Source organism: Diplotaxodon limnothrissa, linkage group LG1, assembly GCF_057381915.1.
Source record: "Diplotaxodon limnothrissa isolate DT_005_m linkage group LG1, D_limnothrissa_male_GT1.1, whole genome shotgun sequence".
Taxonomy (NCBI): Eukaryota; Metazoa; Chordata; class Actinopteri; order Cichliformes; family Cichlidae; genus Diplotaxodon; species Diplotaxodon limnothrissa.
Genome location: NC_140596.1, coordinates 23,673,836 through 23,679,660, shown reverse-complemented (window position 1 = coordinate 23,679,660; position 5,825 = coordinate 23,673,836).

Genomic DNA, 5,825 nt, shown 5'->3' with positions numbered 1-5,825 from the left:
GGTTGCCTGTTATGCAACATCCCCCAAAAACACGAAGAGGAGAGTCCTGGCCCCTAGCCCTGCCAGTGTAGCAGAAATGATGACGGATGATGATGGCAGCAGCAGCCGTTCTTCTCTGCGTGAGTAGCTTAATGTTGTTCGTGTGTAATTTACGTTGAGTAGGCTAACCACGTTATTACATTAATGCATGTAAGGTGAACTAGCAAACATCATCATAGCTACATGCGGCTGTCCTCTTGTTTGATGGCAGATACTCCCTTCACCCTGGCGAAAAAAGCTAAAAAGACCAAAGAAAAAGTGGAAAACAGTTAAACATGAGAGGTTTAGGACAAAGTTTGTGTTTTTTCCATTGTTTAAGCACTGCTTCCAGCCAAGAGTGATACCATATATGCCCCATAGCTGCAGAAAAGGCTAACATTGTTATATTTTTACAAAAAACAGCTGAACATGAGAGGTTTTTGGACCGATTTTGTGTTCTCCATTCTTTAAGCACCGGTTTGAGCACCGTTTGAGCACCGGCACCGTTTCAAAAGTACCGATTTGGCACCGGTATCGGATAAAACCTAAATGATACCCATCCCTAATCATGAGTAATGATTATACATACATGGAACGCCATAACCAAGTGGCCGGCATAGTGTACAGGAACATCTGTGCCGAGTATAACCTGGAAGTCCCTAGGTCAAAATGGGAGATGCCCCCAAGGGTGGTGGAGAATGACCGAGCTAAGATCCTGTGGGACTTCCAGATACAGACGGACAAATTGGTGGTGGCTAACCAACCGGACATAGTAGTGGTAGACAAACAGAAGAAGACGGCCGTAGTGATCGATGTAGCGGTTCCCACTGGCAGCAATATCAGGAAGAAGGAACACGAGAAGCTGGAGAAATACCAAGGGCTCAGAGAAGAGCTCGAGAGGATGTGGAGGGTGAAGGTAACGGTGGTCCCCGTGGTAATCGGAGCACTAGGTGCAGTGACTCCCAAGCTAGGCGAGTGGCTCCAGCAGATCCTGGGAATAACATCGGAGATCTCTGTCCAGAAGAGCGCAGTCCTGGGAACAGCTAAGATACTGCGCAGGACCCTCAAGCTCCCAGGCCTCTGGTAGAGGACCCGAGCTTGAAGGATAAACCGCCCGCAGGGGCGTGCTGGGTGTTTTTTTTAAATATATATGTGTGTATATATATATGTGTGTGTATATATATATACCGTAATTGTCGGGCTATAAGCCGCTACTTTTTGCACCAGCTTTGAACCCTGCGGCTTTTAGTCAGGTGCGGCTTTTCTATGGATTGTCCATGATTTTTGTCATATCGTAAGACGATTTGTTTTGTTTGTTCCGCTGTTGTACGGCACTACGTTGCCTGGCGGAAGGGCATGTGATCAGACACACAGTATCGGGGTTCAAGAGTGGTATGTTGGTCACATGTCCATCCGCCAGGCAACATAGTGCCGTACAAGTAGCGCGAAAAACAAACTTCAAAGTAGCGTTATGCGTTCAGCGGGAGTCATGGATGATGTGCGGCGATAAACGTGCGAAAAGCAAGTTATGCCCAACTCCACCGGTGGATTCTGACAGCGTGGAAAAGTGTGAAAACATCCATGATCACCAACGGATTTCGAAGGGCTGGACTGCTGCATGATGGAGAGGAGGACACCGCCACGTCCCTTCTGAGGGTGTTCGACACTGACAACAAAGGAAAGAAGCTGAGAGTGGATGACGTAGCCATCCTGAGCCTGTTCGTATCCGACACTGGAGAAGAGGACTTTGGTGGTTTTAGTGCGCAGGAAGATGGTGGTGAATGACTGACTTTTCTTCTTGTTAAAAACGTGTCACTGCACCTGAGCCTAAAAGGTAGTCCAATCTATTTTTCTGGTGTGCTGTAGGTTATTGTTATGTACTACATTTGTTACTCATTTATGAAGCACAGTACATGTTTCCTACTTGTAATTACCGCTACTTGTACATATACCTAAAAAGTTATGCAAATATGTACCCATAACTTGTTTTTCAAAATATTAATAAAAGGGATGCGTCTCCAAACAGCCATCTCTTTCCTGACAATTCGCTTTGTGCATATTCTCTTACATAGGATAAGTCAACATTGAAACACCTGCGGCTTTTAGTCAGGTGCGGCTAATGTATGTACAAAACAGGATTTTCCCCTGATTTTAGCTTGTGCGGCTAATATTCAGGTGCGCTTTGTAGTCCGGGAAATACGGTATATATATGTGTGTGTGTGTGTGTGTGTGTGTGTGTGTGTGTATATGTATATGTATATATGGAACATCCCACACACACACACATATGTGTGTGTGTGCATGTGTGTGTTTATATGTGTATATACAGTGGCTTGTTTTTTTTTTTTCATTTTCTTTTACCCCATTGTTTTATACCCGCACGTCAACCTGTGAACTCACTTCTCCAACATCTCTTTTCCTTTCTCCCCAACTGCTCTCATCCAGCTTGCGATTAAATTCTCCGCCCATCCTTAAATACTTTATAACCCTTAAATCTCAGTTAATTTTATTTATTTTTTATCATTATTTATTTATTATTATTATTTCACAGGCAATCCACTGTAAACCACTCTGTCTCCGTCCTTCTTCTTTTCTTTATTTTTTTTACACAGACACACTCCCTTCTCTCCACCTTTTATGACCTTTTCAGTTGCACACACACACACACACACACACACACACACACACGCTCTCACTTCCTGTTACACACACACTCCACAATCCTATGTTTGTCTCAGAATTCACATCAATCCTAGTTACGTTTTTACTCAACAACTTCACACAGTGCACTAGCAAGAGCTCTAGTTTTTAGAGAGGATTTGAACTAATCCCAATTTCCTCTCGGTGGGAAACGTATGGGTTTCCCGGTCACCAATCCTCTATACAAGCACTTCGTTTTATCACACTCTTCTCTTCTTATTTTAATTCTACACACTTAACTTTTTTACTTTTTACACAGCTTCTTCATTCATTATTCTGTATTTTTTCTATTTCTCTTTCCACAACAGCATTAACAATACCAAATAGACTGGATGCGTGCACTCGAGGACAACTCAGGTAATTTTAGAAATGTTTAATATGCAGAGTTTGTATAACAGACTCTGCTCACTCTTTGTTAGACCAGTCTCTCCTTTTGCCATCCTGTCCTGCACTGCTCCTTGGCCAATCAGTCAGCTGATAATCCGGGTCACGGCACCAAATTGTCGAGATCATTCTCATCGATCTCTCTGGTCCTTTGTTACTCACCTGGAAAAATAAACAGATAGATTTAAAACCTTTGTAATGCTTTTATTTAAAAAAAAAAAAAAGAACCTCTGTGCAGAGGGAGATCATGCAACCTACAAGCAGATCTGAGGAGCTGTCCTCATACACACACCTTTATAGAGTAGGTGAGGGCTGCCCTTTGCCACCCCTCTTCAGTAGTTTTCCACTACTCTCCCCTAATTCTATCTTCAGTCCCCCCCGGCTGTCCTCCCCCGGACTAGTAACTGTGACTTCCTATTTATATTGCTGAGGCAGCTCTTACTCTTCATTTTAAGACAGGCAGACCCCCACTGTCAATAAATTCCTCACTCTACACAGTTACCCTCAACCAGGCCTATACCTAAAACAGCCTAAAAATAAGTAGTATACAGCATTCATACAGACATATTAATTCACCTTGATCTGGACAGTTTAAATCCTTCATTCAACAGTTTGTACATTTGGGGTAATTGGCCCATATACTTAAGGCTGTAAAATTAAAAAAAAAAACAAAACAAAAAAAAAACAAAGGAAAAAGAAAGCAAAATAAAGAATATATATATGTATTTCCCTAGATAACATAGTCCCTGCAAAATAATCCTATTCATTCCCACTCTCTTTTCTGTCACTGTTTTGTTAGTAATAATGCTTCATGCGATGAGCCTCATCCATGGAGCTGAAAAACCTTCTGGGGCTGCTGGGCTGCGTTATGCGATGTCGGGCTGGGAAGAGGAGAGCCAGCCTCAAACCTTGCCCGTAGAGCTCCGACATAATGTCCTTGTACTGCGACCGCTGATTAAGGACCTCGGGACTGTAGTCCTCCACAATTTGGATGAATGTGCCTCGGTAGTTGAATTTCCATATCCTCCTAGCTTCTCAGATGATGAGGTCCTTGGTCTAGTATTGGTGCAGGCAAAGGATCACTGGGCAAGGAGGTTGCCCCATGGGCTACGAGGCAGCGGTGTGCTCTATCGAGCTTGGGTGGAGATGGAAGTACTTCTTTGCCCAATAACTCACAGAGAAGATTAGAAAAGAAGTGATAGTGGCACCCATTTTCAGTGTCTTCAGGTAATCCGAGGATGCGGATGTTCTGACGCCTACTACAGCTTTCCAGGTCTGTAACTTTGTTTTTTAACTGAATATTGTCTTCGCAAAGAGCGGCACATGTGCCTTCAAGGTCATCGACTCGATGACTCAGGTCTTCCGTTGCAAGCTACAAGGACGAAACTCTCTCAGCCTGTTCCTCGAAGGCTTGTCATACTTGGTCCAGTTTTGAGTCAAGGGCATTAAATGAGGATTTAAATTCAGACACTAACTCATCTTAGTTTTGTGCTTCCCTATCACTTGTCATTCTCACTTGCTCACTCATTCCCTCACACTTAAAAAAAACCCCATTTTTTTTTACTCACTTTCAGTCCACTTGCCATATGTTAAGTCCGCTTAGGTAGGTGAGTCATGTATGTGTGTCAGACATGAGTGATTGCAATCAACATAATCTCATGTCTGCTTTCACTTGCTCTCTGTGTTGCACACATCTGCCTCCTTACCTGGTGAAGTTAAAATCAAAACGTGTGTGGAAGCAGTAATGAAACAGACAGTTTGAGGCCGTGCTGCGGAGGTTTGAGTGTAAGATACAGTTTGAAGATAGCAGTGAGATTTTATGTCCAGTCAAGTTCACATTGGCCAGATGTTTAGCCATCGGACTATTCTCTACAGCCACCAAATCCCGCATTATTACCTGATTATATCAGGGTTTCCACATGAATCATTCTGTGCTCTCATCCTGTAAACCTGCTAAAACTGGGCACACTTGTGTCTCGCCATGAACTTTGTGTGACAGAGAAAGAAATGCAAACCGGTTACCTCCACTCTTGCCATGGCAATGGACGCGACAAGAAAAGCGATCCTGTACCTGTGTATCTGTCTCCCAAATGGTCTGTGTGTTAGTGTAACAAGATCTGAAAAAACTCCCCTCGATGACATTTTAGATCCCCCACTGTAACTGACCTGGGCTGGGGAGTCACAAGTAGGATTTAGGTGAGTACTCAGGCTTCTCTCAGGTTCCTGTTTGTCTTTTCCTAATGAATTCAGCCATAAGAAAGCTCCAGATGAGGCCCATTTTTTCCACATGGCCAGGATATCATATACTGGTGCACAAGCTGTTTTTTGTTTTTTGTTTGCTTGATGCAAAAGCTTTAATTTTAAGACATATATGTAAAATATCTCTCTTTGACTTGACATATGAACTGATGAAGCATTTGTCATTTTACTTTGAGAAAAAAAAGTGCTCATTAAAAATGCTGTGGGATGACTGCTGAGGTGTCCTGCATTATAGCACCTTGCTGCTTCACTGTTGGACTGCACCACTCGGCCACTCCTAACTCTCCTGTTCCCTCTGCTGGGAAAGGCAGATATTGCACACTCCAGACGAAGTACGAAACGCAGACTTGGAGTAAGTAACTTTGCTTTAAAGATCATCCTTGGCATTGCATTACCGAGAATCACCTGCGTCTTGTTCTGGTTTGATTCCAATCTGCTGCATTCTCTGGAAAAGGCATGGCCTA